The 25,947-nt window shown below is 48.3% G+C and overlaps 1 long non-coding RNA gene and 10 other non-coding genes across 11 annotated transcripts; all 11 read left to right on the top strand.

Moving 5' to 3' along the window:
- Window positions 1-8,859: 8,859 nt before the first annotated feature.
- On the top strand, window positions 8,860-10,999 carry LOC124020317. The gene is made up of 4 exons (XR_006835950.1): window positions 8,860-9,004; window positions 9,335-9,527; window positions 9,692-9,730; window positions 10,870-10,999. It is a non-coding gene; the product is annotated as an uncharacterized LOC124020317 (long non-coding RNA).
- A 584-nt stretch (window positions 11,000-11,583) lies between these two features.
- LOC124020322 lies at window positions 11,584-11,779 on the top strand. The gene has a single exon (XR_006835955.1). It is a non-coding gene; the product is annotated as a U2 spliceosomal RNA (small nuclear RNA).
- Window positions 11,780-12,152: 373 nt separating this feature from the next.
- LOC124020323 lies at window positions 12,153-12,269 on the top strand. The gene has a single exon (XR_006835956.1). It is a non-coding gene; the product is annotated as a U5 spliceosomal RNA (small nuclear RNA).
- A 9,683-nt stretch (window positions 12,270-21,952) lies between these two features.
- LOC124020321 lies at window positions 21,953-22,139 on the top strand. Its single transcript, XR_006835954.1, has one exon. It is a non-coding gene; the product is annotated as a U2 spliceosomal RNA (small nuclear RNA).
- Window positions 22,140-22,584: 445 nt separating this feature from the next.
- LOC124020379 lies at window positions 22,585-22,701 on the top strand. The gene has a single exon (XR_006836011.1). It is a non-coding gene; the product is annotated as a U5 spliceosomal RNA (small nuclear RNA).
- Window positions 22,702-23,031: 330 nt separating this feature from the next.
- On the top strand, window positions 23,032-23,222 carry LOC124020421. The gene has a single exon (XR_006836051.1). It is a non-coding gene; the product is annotated as a U2 spliceosomal RNA (small nuclear RNA).
- Window positions 23,223-23,645: 423 nt separating this feature from the next.
- On the top strand, window positions 23,646-23,762 carry LOC124020378. Its single transcript, XR_006836009.1, has one exon. It is a non-coding gene; the product is annotated as a U5 spliceosomal RNA (small nuclear RNA).
- A 254-nt stretch (window positions 23,763-24,016) lies between these two features.
- LOC124020419 lies at window positions 24,017-24,207 on the top strand. Its single transcript, XR_006836050.1, has one exon. It is a non-coding gene; the product is annotated as a U2 spliceosomal RNA (small nuclear RNA).
- Window positions 24,208-24,630: 423 nt separating this feature from the next.
- On the top strand, window positions 24,631-24,747 carry LOC124020377. Its single transcript, XR_006836008.1, has one exon. It is a non-coding gene; the product is annotated as a U5 spliceosomal RNA (small nuclear RNA).
- Window positions 24,748-24,992: 245 nt separating this feature from the next.
- LOC124020418 lies at window positions 24,993-25,183 on the top strand. The gene has a single exon (XR_006836049.1). It is a non-coding gene; the product is annotated as a U2 spliceosomal RNA (small nuclear RNA).
- A 437-nt stretch (window positions 25,184-25,620) lies between these two features.
- On the top strand, window positions 25,621-25,737 carry LOC124020376. Its single transcript, XR_006836007.1, has one exon. It is a non-coding gene; the product is annotated as a U5 spliceosomal RNA (small nuclear RNA).
- Window positions 25,738-25,947: the final 210 nt, after the last annotated feature.

The raw sequence follows: 25,947 nt of genomic DNA, 5'->3' as shown, positions 1-25,947 counted from the left end.
CCTAATAAGACCAGCAGAGGGAAACGAATAGAATGGGGAGCACAGGGACAAGACATGATAATAAATGACAAACATGACAGTACCCCCCACTCACCGAGCGCCTCCTGGCGCACTCGAGGAGGAATCCTGGCGGCAACGGAGGAAATCATCGATGAGTGAACGGTCCAGCACGTCCCGAGACGGAACCCAACTCCTCTCCTCAGGACCGTAACCCTCCCAATCCACTAAGTATTGGTGACCCCGTCCCGAGAACGCATGTCCATGATCTTATGTACCTTGTAAATAGGTGCGCTCTCGACAAGGACGGGAGGGGGAGGGAAGACGAACGGGGTGCGAAGAAAGGGCTTAACACAGGAGACATGGAAGACAGGATGGACGCGACGAAGATGTCGCGGAAGAAGCAGTCGCACAGCGACAGGATTGACGACCTGGGAGACACGGAACGGACCAATGAACCGCGGAGTCAACTTACGAGAAGCTGTCGTAAGAGGAAGGTTGCGAGTGGAAAGCCACACTCTCTGGCCGCAACAATACCTTGGACTCTTAATCCTGCGTTTATTGGCGGCTCTCACCGTCTGTGCCCTGTAACGGCAAAGTGCAGACCTCACCCTCCTCCAGGTGCGCTCACAACGTTGGACAAACGCTTGAGCGGAGGAACGCTGGACTCGGCAAGCTGGGATGAGAACAGAGGAGGCTGGTAACCCAGACTACTCTGAAACGGAGATAACCCGGTAGCAGACGAAGGAAGCGAATTGTGAGCGTATTCTGCCCAGGGAGCTGTTCTGCCCAAGACGCAGGGTTTCTGAAAGAAAGGCTGCGTAGTATGCGACCAATCGTCTGATTGGCCCTCTCTGCTTGACCGTTAGACTGGGGATGAAACCCGGAAGAGAGACTGACGGACGCACCAATCAAACGACAGAACTCCCTCCAAAACTGTGACGTGAATTGCGGGCCTCTGTCTGAAACGGCGTCTAACGGAAGGCCATGAATTCTGAATACATTCTCAATAATGATTTGTGCCGTCTCCTTAGCGGAAGGAAGTTTAGCGAGGGGAATGAAATGTGCCGCCTTAGAGAACCTATCGACAACCGTAAGAATCACAGTCTTCCCCGCAGACAAAGGCAGACCGGTAATGAAGTCTAAGGCGATGTGAGACCATGGTCGAGAAGGAATGGGGAGCGGTCTGAGACGACCGGCAGGAGGAGAGTTACCCGACTTAGTCTGCGCGCAGTCCGAACAAGCAGCCACGAAACGGCGCGTGTCACGCTCCTGAGTCGGCCACCAAAAGCGCTGGCGAATAGACGCAAGAGTGCCTCGAACACCGGGATGACCAGCTAACTTGGCAGAGTGAGCCCACTGAAGAACAGCCAGACGAGTGGAAACAGGAACGAAAAGGAGGTTACTAGGACAAGCGCGCGGCGACGCAGTGTGCGTGAGTGCTTGCTTAACCTGTCTTTCAATTCCCCAGACTGTTAACCCGACAACACGCCCATAAGGAAGAATCCCTCGGGATCAGTAGAAGCCACAGAAGAACTAAACAGACGGGATAAGGCATCAGGCTTGGTGTTCTTGCTACCCGGACGGTAAGAAATCACAAACTCGAAACGAGCGAAAAACAACGCCCAACGAGCTTGACGGGCATTAAGTCGTTTGGCAGAACGGATGTACTCAAGGTTCTTATGGTCTGTCCAAACGACAAAAGGAACGGTCGCCCCCTCCAACCACTGTCGCCATTCGCCTAGGGCTAAGCGGATGGCGAGCAGTTCACGGTTACCCACATCATAGTTGCGCTCAGATGGCGACAGGCGATGAGAAAAATAAGCGCAAGGATGAACCTTATCGTCAGACTGGAAGCGCTGGGATAGAATGGCTCCCACGCCTACCTCTGAAGGTCAACCTCGACAATGAATTGTCTAGTGACGTCAGGAGTAACGAGGATAGGAGCGGACGTAAAACGTTCTTTTAGAAGATCAAAAGCTCCCTGGGCGGAACCGGACCACTTAAAACACGTCTTGACAGAAGTAAGAACTGTGAGAGGGGCAGCAACTTGACCGAAATTACGAATGAAACGCCGATAGAAATTAGCGAAACCTAAAAAGCGCTGCAACTCGACACGTGACCTTGGAACGGGCCAATCACTGACAGCTTGGACCTTAGCGGAATCCATCTGAATGCCTTCAGCGGAAATAACGGAACCGAGAAAAGTAACGGAGGAGACATGAAAAGAGCACTTCTCAGCCTTTACGTAGAGACAATTCTCTAAAAGGCGCTGTAGAACACGTCGAACGTGCTGAACATGAATCTCGAGTGACGGAGAAAAAATCAGGATATCGTCAAGATAGACAAAAACAAAGATGTTCAGCATGTCTCTCAGAACATCATTAACTAATGCCTGAAAAACAGCTGGCGCATTGGCGAGACCGAACGGCAGAACCCGGTACTTGCCCTAACGGAGTGTTAAACGCCGTTTTCCACTCGTCCCCCTCTCTGATGCGCACGAGATGGTAAGCGTTACGAAGGTCCAACTTAGTAAAGCACCTGGCTCCCTGCAGAATCTCGAAGGCTGATGACATAAGGGGAAGCGGATAACGATTCTTAACCGTTATGTCATTCAGCCCTCGATAATCCACGCAGGGGCGCAGAGTACCGTCCTTCTTCTTAACAAAAAGAACCCCGCCCGGCCGGAGAGGAAGAAGGCACTATGGTACCGGCGTCAAGAGACACAGACAAATAATCCTCGAGAGCCTTACGTTCGGGAGCCGACAGAGAGTATAGTCTACCTCGAGGAGGAGTGGTCCCCGGAAGGAGATCAATACTACAATCATACGACCGGTGAGGAGGAAGGGAGTTGGCTCGGGGACCGACTGAAGACCGTGCGCAGATCATGATATTCCTCCGGCACTCCTGTCAAATCGCCAGGTTCCTCCTGAGAAGTAGGGACAGAAGAAACGGGAGGGATGGCAGACATTAAACACTTCACATGACAAGAAACGTTCCAGGATAGGATAGAATTACTAGACCAATTAATAGAAGGATTATGACATACTAGCCAGGGATGACCCAAAACAACAGGTGTAAACGGTGAACGGAAAATCAAAAAAGAAATAGTCTCACTGTGGTTACCAGATACTGTGAGGGTTAAAGGTAGTGTCTCAAATCTGATACTGGGAAGATGACTACCATCTAAGGCGAACATGGGCGTAGGCTTCTCTAACTCTCTGAAAGGAATGTCATGTTTCCGAACCCATGCTTCGTCCATGAAACAACCCTCAGCCCCAGAGTCTATCAAGGCACTACATGTAGCACCCGAACCGGTCCAGCGTAGATGGACCGACAAAGTAGTACAGGATTTTGATGGAGAGACTTGAGTAGTTTCACCTGTAGCCCTCCGCTTACAGATGAGCTCTGGCTTTTACTGGACATGAATTAACAAAATGTCCAGCAACTCCGCAATAGAGGCACAGGCGGTTGGTGATCCTCCGTTCCCTCTCCTTAGTCGAGATGCGAATCCCTCCCAGCTGCATGGGCTCAGTCTCAAAGCCAGAGGAGGGAGATGGTTGCGATGCGGAGCAGGGAAACACCGTTGATGCGAGCTCTCTTCCACGAGCCCGGTGACGAAGATCTACCCGTCGTTCTATGCGGATGGCGAGAGCAATCAAAGAGTCCACATCTGAAGGAACCTCCCGGGAGAGAATCTCATCCTTAACCACTGCGTGAGTCCCTCCAGAAAACGAGCGAGCAGCGCCGGCTCGTTCCACTCACTAGAGGCAGCAAGAGTGCGAAACTCAATAGAATAATCCGTTATGGACCGTTCACCTTGGCATAAGGAAGCCAGGGCCCTAGAAGCCTCCCCACCAAAAACTGAACGGTCAAAACCCGAATCATCTCCTCTTTAAAGTTCTGGAACTTGTTAGAGCAATCAGCCCTTGCCTCCCAGATAGCTGTGCCCCATTCTCGAGCCCGGCCAGTAAGGAGTGAAATGACGTAAGCAACCCGAGCTCTCTCTCTAGAGTATGTGTTGGGTTGGAGAGAGAACACAATCTCACACTGCGTGAGAAAGGAGCGGCACTCAGTGGGCTGCCCGGAGTAGCAAGGTGGGTTATTAACCCTAGGTTCTGGAGGCTCGGCAGGCCAGGAAGTAACAGGTGGCACGAGACGTAGACTCTGGAACTGTCCAGAGAGGTCGGAAACCTGAGCGGCCAGGTTCTCCACGGCATGGCGAGCAGCAGACAATTCCTGCTCGTGTCTGCCGAGCATGGCTCCTTGGATCTCGACGGCAGTGTAACGAGCGTCTGAAGTCGCTGGGTCCATTCCTTGGTCGGTTCCTTCTGTCATGCAGGTGAAAGAGGACCCAAAAGCGACTTAACAGAAACAGAGTTTATTCAAGTCCAAACAGGGAATAACAGAAATCCTCTAGTCTGTAGAGGGAATAACAGGAGAAGCGGCCACAGACTGCAGGTCGCTTCCGGGTAGGCGCAGGCCGTAGTTGACAGAGACACCTGCTCACACGCAGCATCTGATGAAGGCAAAAACACGACAGGACAGGGCGATACACAATCACAGCAAAAACACGACAGGACAGGGCGATACACAATCACAGCACGGTGAATTCTAAACAAGGAACCGACAGGACAGGAACGGAACACAAAGGAATAAATAGGGACTCCAATCAGGGGAAAGGATCGGGAACAGGTGTGGGAAGACTAAATGATGATTAGGGAATAGGAACAGCTGGGAGCAGGAACGGAACGATAGAGAGAAGAGAGAGCGAGAGAGTGAGAGAGGGAGGGGGAGAGAGAGGGATAGAAAGAGGGAAAGAACCTAATAAGACCAGCAGAGGGAAACGAATAGAATGGGGAGCACAGGGACAAGACATGATAATAAATGACAAACATGACAGTAGTAAGCAAAAATGTAGCCATCCTTTTCCTTGACCACTTTGCACAATCTTGGCATTCTCTCAAACCTTTTCATGAGGTAGTCACCTGGAATGCATTTCAATTAACAGGTGTACCTTCTTAAAAGTTAACTTGTGGAATTTCTTTCCTTATTAAAGCGTTTGAGCCAATAGGTTGTGTTGTGATAAGGTAGGGATGGTTTACAGAAGATAGCCCTATTTGGTAAAAGACCAAGTCCATTTTATGCCAAAAACAGCTCAAATAAGCAAACAGAAACCACATTGTTACTTAAGACATGAAGGTCAGTCAATACGGAACATTTCAAGAACTTTGAAAGTTTCTTCTAGTGTAGTAGCAAAAACCATGAAGCGCTATGATGAAACTGGCTCTCATGAGGAAGACCCAAAGTTCAGTAGAGTTAACTGCACCTCAGATTGGAGCGCAAATAAATGCTCACAGAGTTCAAGACAAACACAACTTAACATGCACTGTTCAGAGGAGACTGCATGAATCAGGCCTTCATGGTTGAATTGCTCCATTGAAACTACTACTAAAGGACGGACACCGCAGTCTTCTGTGTCATGGTGTGTTTTTCCCTGCGTGGAATTTATGATTGTTTATTTTTCCAGTAAAGTACGTTATTTTACTCAGTTCTGTGTCCTGCTCCTGACTCCGTCCTCACCTCTGCACACTGACACTTGACAGGTTGGGTCTACTCTTCATTATAAAACTATTTTTTGAATGGTTTAAAATCTGTCAGAAGCTGCTATCAATTCATGGTGGCTCTGAATAAGTCTTGACGGAGACAGAGTTTGTTTTGCCAAGGAAAGTGAAAAGGACTGAGGGAAAGTAAAATGGAATGTACATGGAAAGGAACATGGCAGAACCTCAAAGAACATTGCATTTTCAAGATCATGTAACATCAAACATAACATCAAAATGCATCTTATATTCCTGACCTTACAGAAAACCACATGATATCAACTTACATTTTATGTGAAAACATGTGAAAACATGTTTTGGAACACAACGTGATCACATTTTCACATGTGTAGTTTAATGTAATGTTGCTTTACATGAGCGTCAGCAGTCCATCAGGCACTGCTTCACAGCCATAACCCTCACATCGACGGGTCTGTAGGCACTATCAAGCAGTGGGGTCCTACGTGCCAAGCTACTTGTATTTTCCCGAATTCCCCGAGTTCTACTCCCGAGTCTTTAGAATCCATCGACCTGACCCGAGTTCCCGAGTGTTACCATGACCTCAAACTGGTATTTAGCAAACAGAGGGCCACCATGCTACCACCCCATAGACCTTATGATTGCCCCATCGAACTGTTTCCGGGCACTTGCCCTCCCTGGATGTAAACAAATGTGCACAAAATATGTATATACAGTTGAAGTCAGAAGTTTACATACACTTAGGTTGGAGTCATTAAAACTCATTTTTCAACCACTCCACAGATGTCTTGTTAACAAACTATAGTTTTGGCAAGTCGGTTAGGACATCTACTTTGATCAAATTACAAATTAATTTGATCAAGTCATTTTTCCAACAATTGTTTACAGACAGATTATTTCACTTATAATTCACTGTATCACAATTCCAGTGGATCAGAAGTTTACATTCACTAAGTTGACTGTGCCTTTAAACAGGTTGGAAAGTTCCATAAAATTATGTCATGGCTTTAGAAGCTTCTGATAGGCTAATTGACAACATTTGAGTCAATTGGAGGTGCACCTGTGGAGGTATCACGTTCATCTGTACAAACAATAAAATGCAAGTATAAACACCATGGGACCACGCAGCCGTCATACCGCTCAGGAAGGAGATGAACGTACTTTGGTGCGAGAAGTGCAAATTAATCCCAGAACAACAGCAAAGGACCTTGTGAAGATGCTGGAGGAAACAGGTACAAAAGTATCTATGTCCACAGTAAAACGAGTCCTATATTGACATAGTCTTAAAGGCCGCTCAGTAAAGAAGAAGCCATAAAAAAGACAGACTACGGTTTGCAACTGCATATGGGGACAAAGATTGTACTTTTTGGAGAAATATGCTCTGGTCTGATGACACAAAAATAGAACTGGCTATAATGACCATCATTATGTTTGGAGGAAAAAGGGGGATGCTTGCAAGCCGAAGAACACCATTCCACCCTCCCACCAGCTGGCAGAGATCCACATTCTACAAATGTGCTCTTCAGACATAGCAGCAAAAACAAAAGGGTTGACACAGAAAGAAAAAGCATCATGATATAAACAAAGAAAATGAAATGAAGAAGCAATAAAGAATAGATTGAAATTAATGGGAGCTTAGCAAGCCTAGGTAACAGATGAGAAAGTTTGGCTTTGAGGAAGAGGCTGGGTAGCGTGGCAAAGTGGTCTAAGGTGCTGGATTTAGGCTCAAGTCTCTCTGGAGGATTGGCTCTGCAACACAAACACTACCATCTTTGATGTTGCCATTGTTTGTGCAAGGCTTCAGTGTGGGTATCTCTTTAGTCAATCCATACTTTTGTTTCTGGATCAATCAATACAATTTCTGAATCCTTAAAATGTCAATTTTGGTGTCTTGAGGTTTCCTATGACCTATAGGCCTAGGCGAAATGCATTAATTTTGCAATGTATTAGCCTACTTCTTAGGTCTATATAATATTTACTACACAACTGAAATATCAACATCAGTCATGGCGATTTTATAGGATTCCAGAGCCTTGACAGATGCACACACCACTGTAGTGACACGTCCCCTATATGACTATCTCTGTACCCACGTTGTAATTGCCCCTCCCCCACTTTGCCGCGCAGAGCCAGAGAGGGAAAATCACTTTCATCTGGAGAAGTGCGTGCCAAATGCAGGTCACCGCTGTTCCTAAAAAAAAGGTGAGTAATATAATATATTATTTTCATGCTGTAGTACAATTCCACCGCCATAAATCCTTGTATTGGTTTATGAACTATGTTAGCCTAGTTAGAAGTTAGTGAGCTAGCATCAGCAACAAACAAGCTATCTAGCTAATGCAGTAGTGAGCCAGTTTTGTTGACATTTGGGCGGGTAGCTTGGTTAGCTAAGTGTTGATATTAATGGATAGCTATTTCAGATAATTCTATCAGTGTGGTTATAAGTAACATGCATTGACAGCTAAATGGGACACGTGATCCCCATAGATAAACTGAGTAGGTCTAAGGTAACAGTTTGATAACATTAGATTGTGCATTGTTAGTTTAGCTAGCTAAAGTTGGCTAGCTTGCAACCAGGTGTTGTGCACCCCACAAGGATAGATTTGAGTTGGCCTGATGGAGAGATCTTCCAGACTGCTCCGGGCCATGCAGGATGCAGAGCATCACATAAGATCAAACATTGATAAGCCAGTACTTTACCAGTGTTTTATCAAATTATTTCAAGGTAAGGTGAATATCGAATATATTTCTGGCAGTCCTAAATATGACAGCTATGAATCAGATGTATATTTTAGAGGTTAGTGGGAAACAGTGAATTGGGATATATGGGCACAGTCACCCAAGAAAAAGGTTTAAAGGAATAGTTTGCCATGTGTTTTTATTATGGTCATAGTATTCTTAAAGCTTCACTACAGTCACATGATGCTCCATCTGAAATCTCCTTCCACCTGAAAAGGCCCACCTTGAAAACTAATCATTGGTTTAGAAGACAAAGTAAGAGTGACAACTGAATCTAGCCTCTTGAAACAGACAGATCAGTGCATCCCCCTCCCCAAACCCCTGCTGCACACCTGAACCTCATTTTGATTGGCGGTGATATGTGTGGGATCACTTTTAGACAGTGTGAGGTCATTTTATAGGAGCAGTTGTTTTTGGAGAAGCTTGGCAAGTTGAATGGGGTGACCATGTGACCAGAGTGGATTATTCTCTGTAATAATTGACAAGCACAATGCAATATCTCCTAATGTTTGTATTTTTTGTCTGCTAAGGACGAGGAGTTTTTGCCACTGAATTCATATCCAAAGGAGACTTTGTTGTGGAGTACCGAGGTGAACTGCTTACACAACAGGAGAGCGAGGTCCGAGCTGATCAGTACAATGATTCTGAAAAGGTGTTTATTTTCACTGGAAAGGAAGAACATGGTGGTAAGTAGGATTGATGAGAACAAAATAAACACATTACTACCTTTTTGAGATCTTAAAAAAGCAACAACATTCAAATGGAGACAGACATTTTAATGGTTGGTGGCACAGTATGCACTGTAGGCCTGTCTCAGGCCCAGATCCTAATTTGACCTTGTCCCTGACCTAAACCGTGAGGAAAAATATTAGTCTTCAAACCAACTGGTTTGCTATCAGAGCATCTGCACTCCTTTTTTAAACAACGCGTTAGGAACTTTTCTGTCCCTTTTCTGAAATATAAACCTTGTGCTGCAATATCTTCATTAAACTGTGACATGTTATGTTTCTATGCAGCATTGATGCATCTGAAGAGGACTCCTCCCTTGGGAGACTCGTTAATGATGATCACAAAAAACACAATCTCAAAATGAAGGCCATACAAGCAAACGATGAGCCACACTTATGCCTCTTCGCGACTTGAGATATTGTAGCTGGCGAAGAGTTGACTTATAGTTACGGTGATTCTGACTGGCCATGGACAACACAGGTGAGGAACTTTTTTTTAAAGATGCTAGATGAAATTACCACCCATCTTGGAAGAGCCAGGGTGATAAGCAATTCACTACCCTGTAATGCAGACAGTGTCTCTTAATCTCTTAACTACCAAGATGTAATTGATGTCTAATTGTTGTTTTGGTTCACTTATTTCAGGTCATCAAAGCTGATGTGTCGTCCAGCCCAAAACTTATGGTAAGAACTTTACTAAAGTTATAAGTTATCAATATGAGTTTCTTTTTTCTATTTTCACATTTACTATTTCACTTTAACAAATACACATTTATAGTCTAACATCAATTGCACTGCAATGCAGTGCACTTGTTGCATATTAAATATACAATACATTCAAATATATTAAATAAAAACATTAGCAATAAGAACTCAGTAGTTAGGCTCTTGTGGGCTCATTTAGTAGCCCAACAAATGAGAATATTGCGCTTCTCCTGAAAAGTTCAGTCCTGCATCTGACCAGAATAGGATGTTCAAAACTAAATGTTACACCTATGGCATTTCCCGTGTGCTTTCTTATACAGTAAGTCCCCAGATGTATACAATGCATTAGATCACATTTTTGGCCAAACCCTGAGTTGATTTGAGGGGATTTTTCTGTGTTTTAAAAATGTTGATTATTTGTCAGCATCCAGGGGTGTGTCAGTTTCTACAAAAACAGTCTCATAGTGCGTAGGTGTCTGTAACTACTTTGCCTGTTGGTCACAGGCTGGGAGCAGCACGGGCTATGGCAGAGCAGAGCACCTGTAGCACTTAGGGGTGAAGTCCCTTGCTCAAAGGCAAAACAGCAGTAGGTAGGACACAGGGACAATGAAGCTGGTAACCCACCGTGCTTCAATATCCCCGTAGCCTACCTATTGCTGTTGTGCCCATCAGCAAGGCACTTTACAACACACACATCACAGGCTGATAGCAGGACAGGGGCTCCATAAAGTGATTGTTCTCTGTAATAATTGACTAGCACAATGCAATAACTACGAATGTTTTTATTTCTGTGTCTGCTAAGGACGACAAGTTTTGTGCCAATGAATTCCTGTATACGGTAGGCCACCAGATGTAAACAATGCATTAGATCAGAGGTCGGCAACTAGGTTTGGCCTTGGGCCAATTTCCATTCTGAGCTAATAGTCGGCAGGCCAGAACATAATTAGTATAATAACAATCCAGCGGGGAAGAGGGGTGGTGTCTCCCCGCTACCTCCTACACCAAAAAAGGAAGGGGAGCGTGACAGGCGGGGAGAAGGAGGGGGTTGTGGACAGAGGGGGGTAGCCAAGCGAGGGATGGGGGAGGGAAAGATACATTAGTCTTCTCTTTTTCCGCAGCCCCGCAGCAAGTGGTGGAAGGTGAATGCCTGGAGGTTGTCTGGGACGTTTTGACTGGGGGTTCTCAACTCCTCTTTGAGGAGGTGGGGTCCCCTAGTCTCGGCCTGGCAGCTTTCAGGGAGGAAGAAATGATTGGGCCAGGATTGTGTGTGTTTTTGTCTGTCTCTCTGTCGCTGTGCCTCTGTGTCTCTGTGTCTGTGTCCTTCTTCTTTTTATCCACAGCCCTCAAAGTTGGATTAATCAATTAATCTTCTCCTTTCCCCCTTCTGATGACCAGGTGGGTTCGCATCTCTGCATGTCTGGCAGACATATCAGTGTGGATGACGGATCACCACCTCAAGCTGAACCTCGGCAAGACGGAGCTGCTCTTCCTCCCGGGGAAGGACTGCCTTCATTCCATGATCTCGCCATTTACTAAAACTCCATTGTGTCCTCCTCCCAGAGCGCAAGAACCTTGGAGTGATCCTGAACAACACCCTATCTTGTTTCAAGAGAACATCACAGACGGTGGCCCGTTGACTGACACATAGGTTCATGCTCTACAACATCCGCAGAGTACGAGGACTGACACAGGAAGCGAGCGAGGTCCTAAAACACGTGATCCAGGCACTTGTCATCTCCCGGAGGATTACTGCAACTCTTTTGGCTGGGCTCCCGCCTGTGCCATTAAACCCCTACAACTCATCCAGAACGGTTGCAGGGTTCCATTTGGTGTTATCCTTCCCTTTTGGCTCAGATCACCCCGTGTAGTATCTGTTCTTATCAGTTTAATATCGATCCGCTACCCATGGTGCTTGCATATTAAATGGATTTTTCGAACAGGGAGTCAGTACCTCCAGGCTCTGATCAGGCCCTACACCCAAACAAGGGCACTGGTGCATCCACCTCTGGCCTGCTGTCCCTACCACTGAGGAAGTACAGTTCCCTAGCTAGCCCAGTCAAAACTGCTAGCTAGCTCTGGCCCCCCAAGGTGGAAGAAACATTCAAACTGAAGAACAGCGGAGTCAATCACCAATGTGGTCACCTGAAACCCCATTTTTGTTAAAAATAAAAAGGAAAGGAAAAAGTAATTGTGTGTAAAATATTTAGATGCACTATTGTAAAGTGGTGTTCCACTGGATGTCATGTGTGAATGCACTCTGTTGTGCGCTCTGTAAGAGCGTCTACTGTGTGACTTTTTATCCAAATGTAAACTGGAAGAGTGGGTTCCGGGAGCACCCGTGGGAACCCGGCCTAGAGTGCTGCACAGAGTGTGTCTCGGGCCCCCGCCTCTGACTTCCACACGACTCTGGTTTCTCTTCATTACGCACAAGCCTTTCGCCTTTTACTAAAGACTTCCGTGGAGAGGAACACTTACGAGTTCAACGTATTTTTGGAGGGGCTTTGCTTCTTACAGAGCCCGCTATCTTGTTTCAAGAGAAATTGACCGACCGAGACAGACAGACAGACAGACAGGGCCAGGACAGTGACTTAAAGACGCATTAGCCCCTTTTTCCAAAAAGCACATGCCAGTGAGTGAGTGACTGAGGGAGGGAGGAAGGAACCGCCGGCTTTTGCCAACCCGCTGAGGTCTGTTGAGACCCCCGGGGGCCCGGCGGTTGCAGGGTTCCATTTGTGGGTTATCGCTTCTCGGCCTTTTGGCTAAGTTCAAGTTGGGTACTGAGGTGCCGTAACCCCTTAGTTAAAAGCCGATGGCCGGAGGGCAGGATCAACAGTCAGCCAGAGGGGCTGGACTGCGCAATACGTTGCAATTCGTTTGGAAGAACAAGGGCCAGCAAATTGGGAACAGAGAATGGTTCATCAGGACGGTGATCATTGAAGGGTTAAGGGTGGACCCAGGGCACGTTTACTGCTTGCAGCGGAACATGGCGGCGGAGGGCTATGACCTGTCCCTAAACAGTGAGGCCTTGTACAGGAGATGTATGGACACCTGCAAAGAGAAGGCAGCCAGTGAGCCGTTCGCAAGTTTCCAGGTTTTCCCTTTGTGCCGGTTGGACTTAAAAGTCATCACTGTACATGTTTACAATCCCTATGTGGGGGATGACAGCATCGGGGCGTTCCTAGGCCGGTTTGGAAAAGTGAGTCCTGGGGTGCGGTACCTGCGGGACGGGTATGGCATCTGGTCAGGGAGGAGACAGTTCCGTGTCACGCTGAATAGGGACCCGGAAGGAGATGATAAGTTGGTTCACCCACCAGCCTATTTCTCCATTGGAGCGGACCGGGGGTACCTGTTTTATTCAGGCCAGCCAAGTTTTTGTAGAAGCTGCCGTAGCTTCGGTCATGTGGCCACAGGGTGCAACCTGCTGAAGTGCAGGAATTGCGGGAAACCAGGTCACGGGGCAGCCAACTGCAGAGAGGCTCGAGTCTGCAATGGCTGTGGGAAGCAGGGCCATTTGTTTAAAGACTGTCCCTTTAGACAACGGACCTATGCGGAGGCAGCCGGCAACGGCCCTGAGGAGGGCCCGGCGGGACCTCCCCTCAGGCCAATAGAGGAGGTTCTTGAGGAAATTCGAGCGGCGGCAGAGGAGGTGGCAAAATCCCCCGGAGGAAGTGGAGTAAAGGAGGTCCGTCCGGATGGTACTGAGGAGGAAATGGAGCTGCTGACGGGGGCCTGGGAGGACAGTCTGATGGGTGAGACGTCAGACGACTTAGCCACCCGAACCCCTACCCGGAAGATGAGGTCGTCCTCGGCGGAGGGGTCGACTGGATCGGCGTCTTCAGATAAAGGAGAGTCCAGGAAGGTGTACAAGGGGAAAAGAAAGAAGAGGAGGGTTACTGACCGGGTGGCGGGGGGAAGAGCATAAGAAGCCGGGGGTGGCCATCTCCAACCGGTTTTTAGTGCTGAACCCGGATACCGGGGATGAAGGGTCAGATGAGGGGGAGGAGAATAAGGATCCAGCGGTTTCAAAGGATCCTGCGGTGGAGGGCTCTGAAACCTTGGTGGGGGGGCCGGGGGAGCAGGTCCAGGGGGCTTCTTTGGCTCCTGAGCTTCCTGGGACAGGAACTTTGGAGATGGATACCAATCCTGAAGAGGGTTCAATGGACTGTGCACAGGTACGGTCCGGGGGGAGACTACTCTTCCAGTCCTGGGGAAGCATCACAGGACTGTGGACTGGTATTAACCGGTGAGGACTCTTCCAGCCCTGAGCGCTCATTCGTGGCACCAGGTACGCCGAACAGTGACATATACCTGGAAGGGGTGAGTGACTTTGGGATGGGGGAGGCTCCTATCTGACAGACAGTATAGAGATGATGGGTGGTCTTATTAAGTTTCTTATTCATTGGTATGGTTTCCTTTACAATTGTAACAGTGAATGTAAGGGGATTAAGGGATAAGGGGAAGAGAGGAGGGGTATTTCAGTACCTTTCAAGTGTCCCCTTCCAGGTTTGTTTTTTACAAGAGGTTCATTTAAGGGACATGGGGGATGTTTCTGTGTTTACAAGGGGGTGGGGGAAAGGAGAGTCCAGATGGGGGATAGGAGGGGTGCACTCCTCTGGGGTGGGGATTTTGTTTGGGGAGAGGGATTTTTGCGTGGTGGGTTCCTTTTCGGTCATAGAGGGGAGAATTTTAGTGGTAGATGCAGACTGGAGGGGGGCGAAGTTTCGTTTTGTTAACATTTATGCTCCTGCTGAACCAAGAGGTAGAAAAGATATTTTTTTGGCTCTGCCAGATATTTGTGTTACTAATCGAACTGTGGTTTTGGGCGGGGATTTCAATGTCTCTTTTGAAGGCACTGGGGATTTTAGCCTACCCTATTTGGTTTCAGTAGTTAAAGATTTTTCATTGAGGGACTCTTTCAGAGTCTGCGACCCCAACGGGGAGGGTATGACATGGGCAAACTCAAGGGGTTCCCGTAGTCGTATAGATTTTATTTTTTTACCAGTTTCTGTGCCAGTCTCAAAAGTCACTGTGTCTCCGGTTTGGTTTTCTGACCACTGCCAAGTTCAGGTAGTGGTCTCGTTAGACGTACCGATATTCGGCAGAGGCTTTTGGAAATTAAACTCCAAAATTTTGGCCGATCTTTCTTTTAGGGAGGCTTTTAAATCTCATTACGAGATATGGGGGGATCTCAAACCTTTTTTTGGTTCCCTAGTTGAATGGTGGGAGTGTGTGAAGCGCAATGTGCGCACCCTGGCCATTTCACACTGTGTGACTAAGGCCCGAGCAGACAGGAAGGTTTTTCAGCGGCTACAGGGGGAGCTGACTGCCTTGGTGTCAGCTGAGAATAAGGGTGAGAGGAGGGATGTGGAGAGGATGGAGGGTATAAAAAGTAGGTTGGGGATGTATTTTCAGGGGAAGGCCAGGGATTTTCTATTTAGATGTCAAAGGGACAAGTTTGAGTTTGGTGAGGCTAGCAGCTCATATTTTTTTAAACAGATTAAGGCTGCCCGGGCCAAAGCAGTTATTGCCCAGTTGCGAACAGAAGGGGGGGGGGAATAGTTTCTGACCCAAAGGGGATGGTGGAAGCAGCGTCCTCTTTCTACCAAGAATCCTTTGGGGAGAAGGAAATAGACGGTTCGAAAGAAAGTGTCTTTCTGGGGTTTTTGAGGAAAAAAAGTTCCCCCGGATGCAGCCTCTGATCTCGATCGCCCTTTCGAGCTTAAGGAAGTTGAGGCTGCATTGCGGGGTTTACCAGCCAACAAGGTACCAGGCTACGATGGGCTTCCACGGGAGTTTTATGTCACCTTCTGGGAGATTTTGGGGAGAGATTTCTTTTCAGTAATTAAAGCGGTGTACGACTCAGGGCTCCTGGGGTCTTCAATGAGGGAGGGGGTCTTGACGCTGCTTCACAAGAAAGGGGAAAGGGACAACCTGGGGAATTACAGGCCCATTACGCTTTTGTGTGCAGACTATAAAGTGGTAGCCCGTGTCCTAGCGGGCCGTCTAAGGAAGGTTCTGCCCCATGTCATACATGAGGACCAGACTTGTGGGGTGGAGGGGAGGTCCATACATTGGAACCTGAGTTTGGTGAGAGACTGTATTGCTTGGGCCCAAGACAGACGGGTGCACCTCATGTTGGTGGGATTAGACATGGAAAAAGCTTTTTTTTCTTTTGGAAAAGTTTTATTTGCACAATTCCTTTTAAAAACAGCTCTTACATTCATTTAATAATTTATACACATAAAAACGGCAACAAGGCATAAAACACAGCATTTGAATTTACATTTAGATTTGTTAAAAGTACGTGTTAAGACCAATGACAACAACTATGGATAAAAGTACTTTCTTTGTAAAAAAAAAAACAAATCTGTAAAAGCCATTTAAAATGTGTACGAAATGATTCAACAAAGATAAAACATTTTTAAGACGTTTAGAAACATGTTAAAAAGTCACTTTGTTAAAAGGCGCTTGTACAGGAGCGGGGTGAGTCCTTATCAAACTCGCCTCATCCTGCTCTCCCGAATAGACCATCGTCCCGTCCTTCGGGGCCCAGAGGAGATCCCTCCCCTAGGCGCATCGCCCTAGGCGCCGCAGCGCTGTCAGGCCGTGGCCGCCGGGACCTAGGGTTTGTGGGGGACCCTTCGCCTGGGGTCGAGGCCCCCTTCCGTTCGTACCACCCCAGGGCTTCCGTGGCTACCATGGCCACTGCCTGGGGGGTGGTCTCTACGCTTTTGGCTACCAGCAGGTTACGGGAGGACCACAGTGCTTCCATCAGGCACGTGAGGGTGGGCCAGAGCTTGGTGAAGGCCTTCGGTGGAATGGGCCTTCGGCCCACCCCGTACAGCACGAGCTGAGGTGTTAGGTCCTCCCCTGCTGGTAGACACGATGTGATCAGGGGGCCTGCTTCCTTCCACAGGTCCCTGGCGGCTCTGCACTCCCAGAGCATGTGCCTCACCGACTCATCTTGGCCGCAGCCCGGTCGGGGGCACGCGGATGTCCTCGCCATGCCCCGTGAGTGCATAACGGCCCTGACCGGGAGGATCTCGTGGGCGACCATCCAGGACAGGTCCCGATGCCGATTCAGGAGTGCAGGATGGGCCACGTTGCGCCAGACCGTTGTGGGCCCGCCTATAGCGAGCCCGCGCACTGGACACACTGGTTCCCGTTCCTGCACAAGAGAGAGAAGAGCGGTGTTTAGTTAAAACCGTGACTGCTTCCTTTTCCAGTTTGAAATGTCTTAAAAATTTCTGGAGCTGGACGTAGTGGGTGGGGAGCATGAAAGAGACTGGGGCTCGCAGGTCGACTGGGATCAGCCTCAGAGTCCTGAGGTAAGATCCCAGCCAGAACCGTGCGAGGGCCTGTGTCTTGTTATTGACCGGGGAGGTGGCCAGAGTCAGATGTAACGCTGTGTAGCGGCTGCCCAGGAACAAGTAGAGGTCAGGCAAGCCTTTCCCCCCCTTGGACCTGGGCCTCTTGACCACCTCCCTCCTCAGCCTCTCCCACTTGCTTCCCCACAGAAAGTAGAACGGCATCCGCTCCAGGGCTAAAATACTCCTTCGGGGGGGGATAAAAACAGAACTGATTTAATAAAAGCACAGGTAAAATCACAGCTTTTATGATTAAAACCTTGCCCTCAAAAGTCAGCTGTCGTAGTCCCCAAAAACCCAGTCTCTGTCTTACTGTCCCCAGGATCCCACTCCAGTTCCCACTCCCTCCTCCCTCCTGGTCAAACTTTACCCCCAGTACCCTTATGTCCGTCAGTTTAACTGTCAAAGGTAGTCTGGTCAAGTCTGGGTCTGCCCACGGTCCGAAGAATTGGGCCTCTGTCTTGTCTCTGTTCAGTCTCGCCCCAGAGGCTCGTCCGTACCAGTCAGTCCTGTCCAGAGTCCTGTCGACGGATAAAAGGTCAGTGCATAAAATGTTGACGTCGTCCATGTAAAATACGCACTTGGCGGTCATCCCCCCACCCCCGGGATACCCACCCCACTGATCCGTTGGTCCCTTCTCAAGACCTGTGCCAGTGGTTCAATGCAGGCCACGAACAGAAGAGGAGATAAAGGACAGCCCTGACGGACGCCGCAGTGTACTCCCACTGCTTTGGATAAATGCCCGTTTACAAGAATTTTGCTGGTGATGTCCCCGTACAGCAGTCCCACCCAAGCTAAGAACCTGTCCGGGAAACCCATTTTTTGCAGTACCTTAAAGAGGTACTGGTGCGAGACCCGATCAAAGGCTTTTTCAAAATCTAAATTTAGGACTACAAGCCGCATATTTCTGTCTCTCGCATAACAGATGGCATCTCGGATCAGTATCAGGCTGTCCGTGATCTTCCTTCCGGGCACGGCACAGGTTTGGTCCGGGTGGATCACCTCCCCTAAAACAGACATTCTGAGTGTTAAAACTTTGGTAAAAAGTTTACAATCAAAATTTAAAAGGGTAATCGGTCTCCAGTTTTTCAAGTCAGTCCTGTCGTTTTTCTTGTATAAAAGAGTCACGATCCCCACTCTGAAACTGTCGGGTAGTCTGTCGAGGTGTTCGAAGTCAGTAAAAACAGTCAGAAGTTCGTCGGCTAAAACATCCCAAAGGTCAGATAAAACTCCAAAGGGAGGCCGTCCTCCCCGGTGATTTACCCCTCTTAAAACGTTTCAGTCCTTGGTCGATTTCTGTCCTCGTCAGGTCTTTTTTCAGGTCGTCCGTGTTGGGTAAGGTCTTGTCAAGATACGTTAAAAGGTCCCCCATTGTTCCCTCGCACACATCTTTTTCCCCAAACAGTTCCCCATAAAAGTCCTCGACCACTTCCTTTATTCCCTCTGTGTCTGTTTTTAAAACCCCGTCCTTGTTTTTCAATCCTGTCATTGTCCTACCCTGGCTAACTATTTTCTTTAAAAAGTACCTAGTGCACTTCTCCCCCTCTTCTAATTCCCTTTCCTTACTTCTTAAAATAACCCCCTTCTCTGTTCTGCTAAAAGTACCATTTCCTTTTTTACATCTTTGATTTCTTGGTTAAAATCAAAGCCCTGTTGGCGTAAGTTAAAATACCTTTCCAGTCGCTTTTGCAGTCCCACCATGCGTCTATCTTTTTCTTTGCTTTTTTCCTTTCCTATCTCTCTAAAGAAGGTCCTCGTCCTTCCCTTCACCATTTCCCACCACTGTGCTCGTGTGTCAAAAAAGTCCTGTAGCGTCTGCCACTGGCTGAACTGCTCTCTGTACTGGCTAACTACTCTATCATCTTCTAGCAGGGAGCAGTTCAATTTCCAGGGCCCTCTTCCCACAGTCACACCCGAGGTTAGTGAAAGGGTGCACGTCAGCATTACGTGATCTGAGAAGAAAGCCGTGGTTATTCTAGCATCAGTTGGGGGACAGTCCTGGGTAAACAGATAATCAATGCGAGAGGCTCTGGTGCCGTCACCACTGGTCCAGGTGAAGCCCTCCTCTTGGATGCAGGGTTTTAAAACAATCAGTCAGCTTAAAGTCCCTGCACAGCCCTTGCAATAAAACACTTGACCTGTCTACCTTAAAATCCTCTCCTGCCCCTCTCCTGTCTGCTCTACTTAAAACACAATTAAAATCCCCACCCACCACTAGAGGATCCCTCCCTAGCATGTGGGACTGCAGGTCCTCTAAAAGTGCGCACCGGTCATGTTTGTCATTAAAACCATATACGTTTAGCACGTTAAAATCCCTCCCCATAAAAGTACAATTGGCTAAAAGAGCACGCCCACCTACCACCACCGTGCTCCCCTTCATCACCACCTGTGGGGTCTTGATTAAAATGGCAACACCGTCGTTCTTGTTAAAATTTGAGCCACTCCAAAGGGAGGGCCCGTGCTGCCACTTATCCTCCCATTTGCTGTAAGAGGATAAAAAGGGTAGACCACACTCCTGTAATAAAAACACATCTGAGTTAAACCTTTCTAAAAAGGATAAAACCGACTGTGCTCTCATTGCTGTTTTCACGCTCCTCACGTTTATAGTGGTAATTTTAAAAGCCATAAAAGGGATGAGTAAAAACAGTGCTGAAAGAAGGTATTGAACAGTTAAAAGGGGGTTATTTTTCTGGTGATTTCTCTCTCTCCCTTCGGGGTAAAGGGGGGTGGAAGGGAGAGGAGGTTAAAACTGGGTTTAAAAAGGAGACTTGATTGGGGGAGTTGGAGGGGAAGGTTCTAAATTCTTCCTCCCCCTGGGAGCTCTCCCATTCCACCTTTCCTTTTTTCTCCTCGCCCTGTTCGGGGTCGGAGAGCTCCTCAGCATTTCTTTTACGTGGGGGGAGGTGTTCCTCCAGAATCTCCCCCCCTTTCCCATGTCTCCCGACTCTGTCTCCCTGGTGCTTTCCGACACCGTCCCTATTATGTCTGACCCACTTGGGGAGCTTTCACTAAAGATCTCTCCAGAGCCGTCTTTCTCGGCCCTTTCTCCTTCAGGGTTCACATTAGTCTGGGGCAGGGGGTTGGGGTGGGGAGGGTTTTGTCCGTGGAAAAAGCTTTTGATAAAGTGCACCATGGGTTTCTCTTTTCAGTTATGGAAAGGATGGGTTTTGGGGCTGGGTTTTTGAGGTGGGTGGGGATTCTATATACGGCAGTGGGAAGTAGGGTTTTAGTAAATGGACATGTAGGGGAGGTGGTTCCTCAGCAGACTGGGGTACGTCAAGGATGCCCGCTGTCTCCATTGCTCTTTGTGTTGTACATGGAACCTCTGGCAGCAGCTATCCGGGCAGACATACGTATTAAGGGCCTCCGACCCCCTGGCGGGGGCTCTTCTGAGGTCAAGATCTCACAGTATGCAGATGACATGACTTTGTTTCTGACTTCCGAGGGGAGTGTCGCCAGGGTGGTGGAGGTCCTGGGGGAGTTCGGACAGGCATCGGGGGCTAGGGTCAACCTGGGGAAATCCTCAGTTAAGTTTTTTGGACCGTGGGCTGGGAGAGAGGAAGGCCTCAGTGGCCTCCCGCTCTGTTCGGGGCCTATGAGGGTCTTGGGGGTGGATTTTGAAGTGACAGGTAGCGAGGGCATCAACTGGGGGCAGAGGATTGCGAAAGTGCGCACCAGGGTGGGGCTTTGGAAAGCACGTCGGCTCTCTATGAGTGGACGGGTTCTTGTCATTAAAGCAGACATTCTTCCATCCTTGGTTTATTTGGCCTATGTTTTTCCTTTGCCTGCTCGTTACAGGAAGGATTTAGTGCGAACCATGTTTTCCTTTGTTTGGGGGGGCTATGAGTATGTAAAAAGGGATTGGATGGTGCAATCTGTGGAGGAGGGAGGAAGGGGAGTTCCTGACCTCCCTCTGAAGTTGGACACTATTTTCTATTCTTCAATATGTAAAAGTCTGGTTAACCCGTGTAACCATGGCTTCAAGGCTTTTGTTTTGTTTTGGCTATCCTTCCCTATGCGAAGGTTGATAGCATGGGACAACTCACGACCTAAGGCGGAATCCCTCCCGGGTCATTTCCAACATGCAGTGAAGTGGAGCAGAAGGCATACTGAGTGCCAGGAGGGTTTGCTCTGCATGGATCACAGGGCTTTATACAGGACCTTGGTGGCTAAGCGGGGTCCTGTCGGAGTCTATGGGGTGGGGACGGAGGTGTGGAAGGCGATTCAGCAGAAGGGTCTCTCTAATAGGTTGAAAGATCTAAATTGGTTATGTTTACATGGGCGTCTGCCAGTTAGGGAGGTCCTTTACAGACATGGCCTGTCAAAGGTCAAGGTATGCCCAAGGGAGGGTTGTAAAGCTGAGGAGACGCTCCGGCACACTTTTTGGGAGTGCTCCTTTGCCAGGAGGGTTTGGGGGAATTTGGGCTCTTTCTTCCAGGTGTTGGGGATTCTATCTGTCGATGCAATTATGTTGGGGCAGGGTTTGGGGATAAAGAGCGGTAGGGGTTCTTTTTTAATTTGGCTCCTGATTTCCTTGGGGAAGACTGCTCTGTGGGATTCAAGGGTGGTTTTGGTTAAATCCAATGTGGATTGGGGAGTGGGTGGAGTGGTCAGTAGGGTCAGAGCTGATCTAAGGAAAAGGTTTGAATATGATGTGGACAAATACGGCTTCCATGCCTCTAAGGAACGCTGGAAGTACCTTTATGAAGAATAGGCCTCGTGTCTGGCCAAAGTGTATTTTCTATTTTGATTGTGGTGGTTTTGTTCATGTATTGAAATGTCCAGTATTTGGAAAATGTGAAGTGTTTAAAATGAATGGTTTGGTTTAAATAAAATATTTATAAAAAAAAAAAAAAAAAAAAAAAAAATCTGTTCTTATCAGTTTAATATCTGATACGTCCCCCATCGGGGGACTACATATTAAATGGATTTTTCGAACAGGGAGTCGGAAATGGGGCTTGCTCCGTCCGCTCCACGCATCGACCCGGTATTGCAGTACCTCCGGGAACGGTGCAACACTTTTCTGCCGTTGTCAAGGAAAATTGCTATGTAAACAGCTAGCTAGCTAGCAGAAGAAAAGCTAGCTAGCTAGCTAGCTAGCTGAAGAAGGAAAGAAACATTCAAACTGAAGAAAGGCGAAGCGCTCTTCAATGTGGTCCCCCGTTTCCCGCCATTTTTGTTAAAAAAAAAAAAAAAAAAAAAAAAAAAAAAAAGGATTGTGTGTGTGTGTGTTGGGCCAGGATTGTGTGTGTGTGTGTGTGTGTGTGTGTGTGTGTGTGTGTGTGTGTGTGGTGTGTGTGTGTGTGTGTTTCTCTCTCTGTCTGTGCCTCTGTGTGTGTCTCTGTGTCGTTCTTTTTATCCACAGCAGCCCTCGAAAACTTGGAAGAGTGGGTTCCGGGAGCACCCGCGGGTACCCGGCCTAGAGTGCACAGAGTGTGTCTCGGGCCCCCGCCTCTGACTTCCACACGATTCTGGTTTCTCTTCATTACGCACAAGCCTTTCGCCTTTTACTAAAGACTTCCGTGGAGAGGAACACTTACGAGTTCAACGTATTTTTGGAGGGGCTTTGCTTCTTACAGAGCCCGCTATCTTGTTTCAAGAGAAATTGACCGACCGACAGACAGACAGACAGACAGACAGACAGACAGACAGACAGACAGACAGACAGACAGACAGACAGACAGACAGACAGACAGACAGACAGACAGACAGACAGACAGACAGACAGACAGACAGACAGACAGACAGAGGTGGGCCAGGACAGTGACTTAAGGACACATTAGCGACTTTTTCCAAAAAACACGTGAGTGAGTGACTGAGGGAGGGAGGAAGGAACCGCCGGCTTTTGCCAACCCGCCGAGGTCTGTTGAGACCCCCGGGGGCCCGGCGGTTGCAGGGTTCCATTTGTGGGTTATCGCTTCTCGGCCTTTTGGCTCAGATCAAGTGTAGTATCTGTTCTTATCAGTTTAATATCTGATACGTCCCCCATCGGGGGACTACATATTAAATGGATTTTTCGAACAGGGAGTCGGAAATGGGGCTTGCTCCGTCCGCTCCACGCATCGACCCGGTATTGCAGTACCTCCGGGAACGGTGCAACACTTTTCTGCCGTTGTCAAGGAAAATTGCTATGTAAACAGCTAGCTAGCTAGCAGAAGAAAAGCTAGCTAGCTAGCTAGCAGAAGAAGGAAAGAAACATTCAAACTGAAGAAAGGCGAAGCGCTCTTCAATGTGGTCCCCCGTTTCCCGCCATTTTTGTTAAAAAAAAAAAAAAAAAAAAAAAAAAAAAAAAATTGGGCCAGGATTGTGTGTGTGTGTGTGTGTGTGTGTGTGTGTGTGTGTGTGGTGTGTGGTGTGTGTGTGTGTGTGTTTCTCTCTCTGTCTGTGCCTCTGTGTGTGTCTCTGTGTCGTTCTTTTTATCCACAGCAGCCCTCGAAAACTTGGAAGAGTGGGTTCCGGGAGCACCCGCGGGTACCCGGCCTAGAGTGCACAGAGTGTGTCTCGGGCCCCCGCCTCTGACTTCCACACGATTCTGGTTTCTCTTCATTACGCACAAGCCTTTCGCCTTTTACTAAAGACTTCCGTGGAGAGGAACACTTACGAGTTCAACGTATTTTTGGAGGGGCTTTGCTTCTTACAGAGCCCGCTATCTTGTTTCAAGAGAAATTGACCGACCGACAGACAGACAGACAGACAGACAGACAGACAGACAGACAGACAGACAGACAGACAGAGGTGGGCCAGGACAGTGACTTAAGGACACATTAGCGACTTTTTCCAAAAAACACGTGAGTGAGTGACTGAGGGAGGGAGGAAGGAACCGCCGGCTTTTGCCAACCCGCCGAGGTCTGTTGAGACCCCCGGGGGCCCGGCGGTTGCAGGGTTCCATTTGTGGGTTATCGCTTCTCGGCCTTTTGGCTCAGATCAAGTGTAGTATCTGTTCTTATCAGTTTAATATCTGATACGTCCCCCATCGGGGGACTACATATTAAATGGATTTTTCGAACAGGGAGTCGGAAATGGGGCTTGCTCCGTCCGCTCCACGCATCGACCCGGTATTGCAGTACCTCCGGGAACGGTGCAACACTTTTCTGCCGTTGTCAAGGAAAATTGCTATGTAAACAGCTAGCTAGCTAGCAGAAGAAAAGCTAGCTAGCTAGCTAGCAGAAGAAGGAAAGAAACATTCAAACTGAAGAAAGGCGAAGCGCTCTTCAATGTGGTCCCCCGTTTCCCGCCATTTTTGTTAAAAAAAAAAAAAAAAAAAAAAAAAATTGGGCCAGGATTGTGTGTGTGTGTGTGTGTGTGTGTGTGTGTGTGTGTGTGTGTGTGTGTGTGTGTGTGTGTGTGTTGTGTGTGTCTCTCTCTGTCTGTGCCTCTGTGTGTGTCTCTGTGTCGTTCTTTTTATCCACAGCAGCCCTCGAAAACTTGGAAGAGTGGGTTCCGGGAGCACCCGCGGGTACCCGGCCTAGAGTGCACAGAGTGTGTCTCGGGCCCCCGCCTCTGACTTCCACACGATTCTGGTTTCTCTTCATTACGCACAAGCCTTTCGCCTTTTACTAAAGACTTCCGTGGAGAGGAACACTTACGAGTTCAACGTATTTTTGGAGGGGCTTTGCTTCTTACAGAGCCCGCTATCTTGTTTCAAGAGAAATTGACCGACCAGACAGACAGACAGACAGACAGACAGACAGACAGACAGACAGACAGACAGGGCCAGGACAGTGACTTAAGGACACATTAGCGACTTTTTCCAAAAACACGTGAGTGAGTGAGTGACTGAGGGAGGGAGGAAGGAACCGCCGGCTTTTGCCAACCCGCCGAGGTCTGTTGAGACCCCCGGGGGCCCGGCGGTTGCAGGGTTCCATTTGTGGGTTATCGCTTCTCGGCCTTTTGGCTCAGATCAAGTGTAGTATCTGTTCTTATCAGTTTAATATCTGATACGTCCCCCATCGGGGGACTACATATTAAATGGATTTTTCGAACAGGGAGTCGGAAATGGGGCTTGCTCCGTCCGCTCCACGCATCGACCCGGTATTGCAGTACCTCCGGGAACGGTGCAACACTTTTCTGCCGTTGTCAAGGAAAATTGCTATGTAAACAGCTAGCTAGCTAGCAGAAGAAAAGCTAGCTAGCTAGCTAGCTAGCAGAAGAAAAGCTAGCTAGCTAGCTAGCAGAAGAAGGAAAGAAACATTCAAACTGAAGAAAGGCGAAGCGCTCTTCAATGTGGTCCCCCGTTTCCCGCCATTTTTGTTAAAAAAAAAAAAAAAAAAAAAAAAAATTGGGCCAGGATTGTGTGTGTGTGTGTGTGTGTGTGTGTGTGTGTGTGTGTGTGTGTGTGTGTGTGTTTCTCTCTCTGTCTGTGCCTCTGTGTGTGTCTCTGTGTCGTTCTTTTTATCCACAGCAGCCCTCGAAAACTTGGAAGAGTGGGTTCCGGGAGCACCCGCGGGTACCCGGCCTAGAGTGCACAGAGTGTGTCTCGGGCCCCCGCCTCTGACTTCCACACGATTCTGGTTTCTCTTCATTACGCACAAGCCTTTCGCCTTTTACTAAAGACTTCCGTGGAGAGGAACACTTACGAGTTCAACGTATTTTTGGAGGGGCTTTGCTTCTTACAGAGCCCGCTATCTTGTTTCAAGAGAAATTGACCGACCGACAGACAGACAGACAGACAGACAGACAGACAGACAGGTGGGCCAGGACAGTGACTTAAGGACACATTAGCGACTTTTTCCAAAAAACACGTGAGTGAGTGAGTGACTGAGGGAGGGAGGAAGGAACCGCCGGCTTTTGCCAACCCGCCGAGGTCTGTTGAGACCCCGGGGGCCCGGC

Source organism: Oncorhynchus gorbuscha, unplaced genomic scaffold, assembly GCF_021184085.1.
Source record: "Oncorhynchus gorbuscha isolate QuinsamMale2020 ecotype Even-year unplaced genomic scaffold, OgorEven_v1.0 Un_scaffold_814, whole genome shotgun sequence".
Classification (NCBI taxonomy): domain Eukaryota; kingdom Metazoa; phylum Chordata; class Actinopteri; order Salmoniformes; family Salmonidae; genus Oncorhynchus; species Oncorhynchus gorbuscha.
This window is presented reverse-complemented; position numbering and strand designations above follow the sequence as displayed.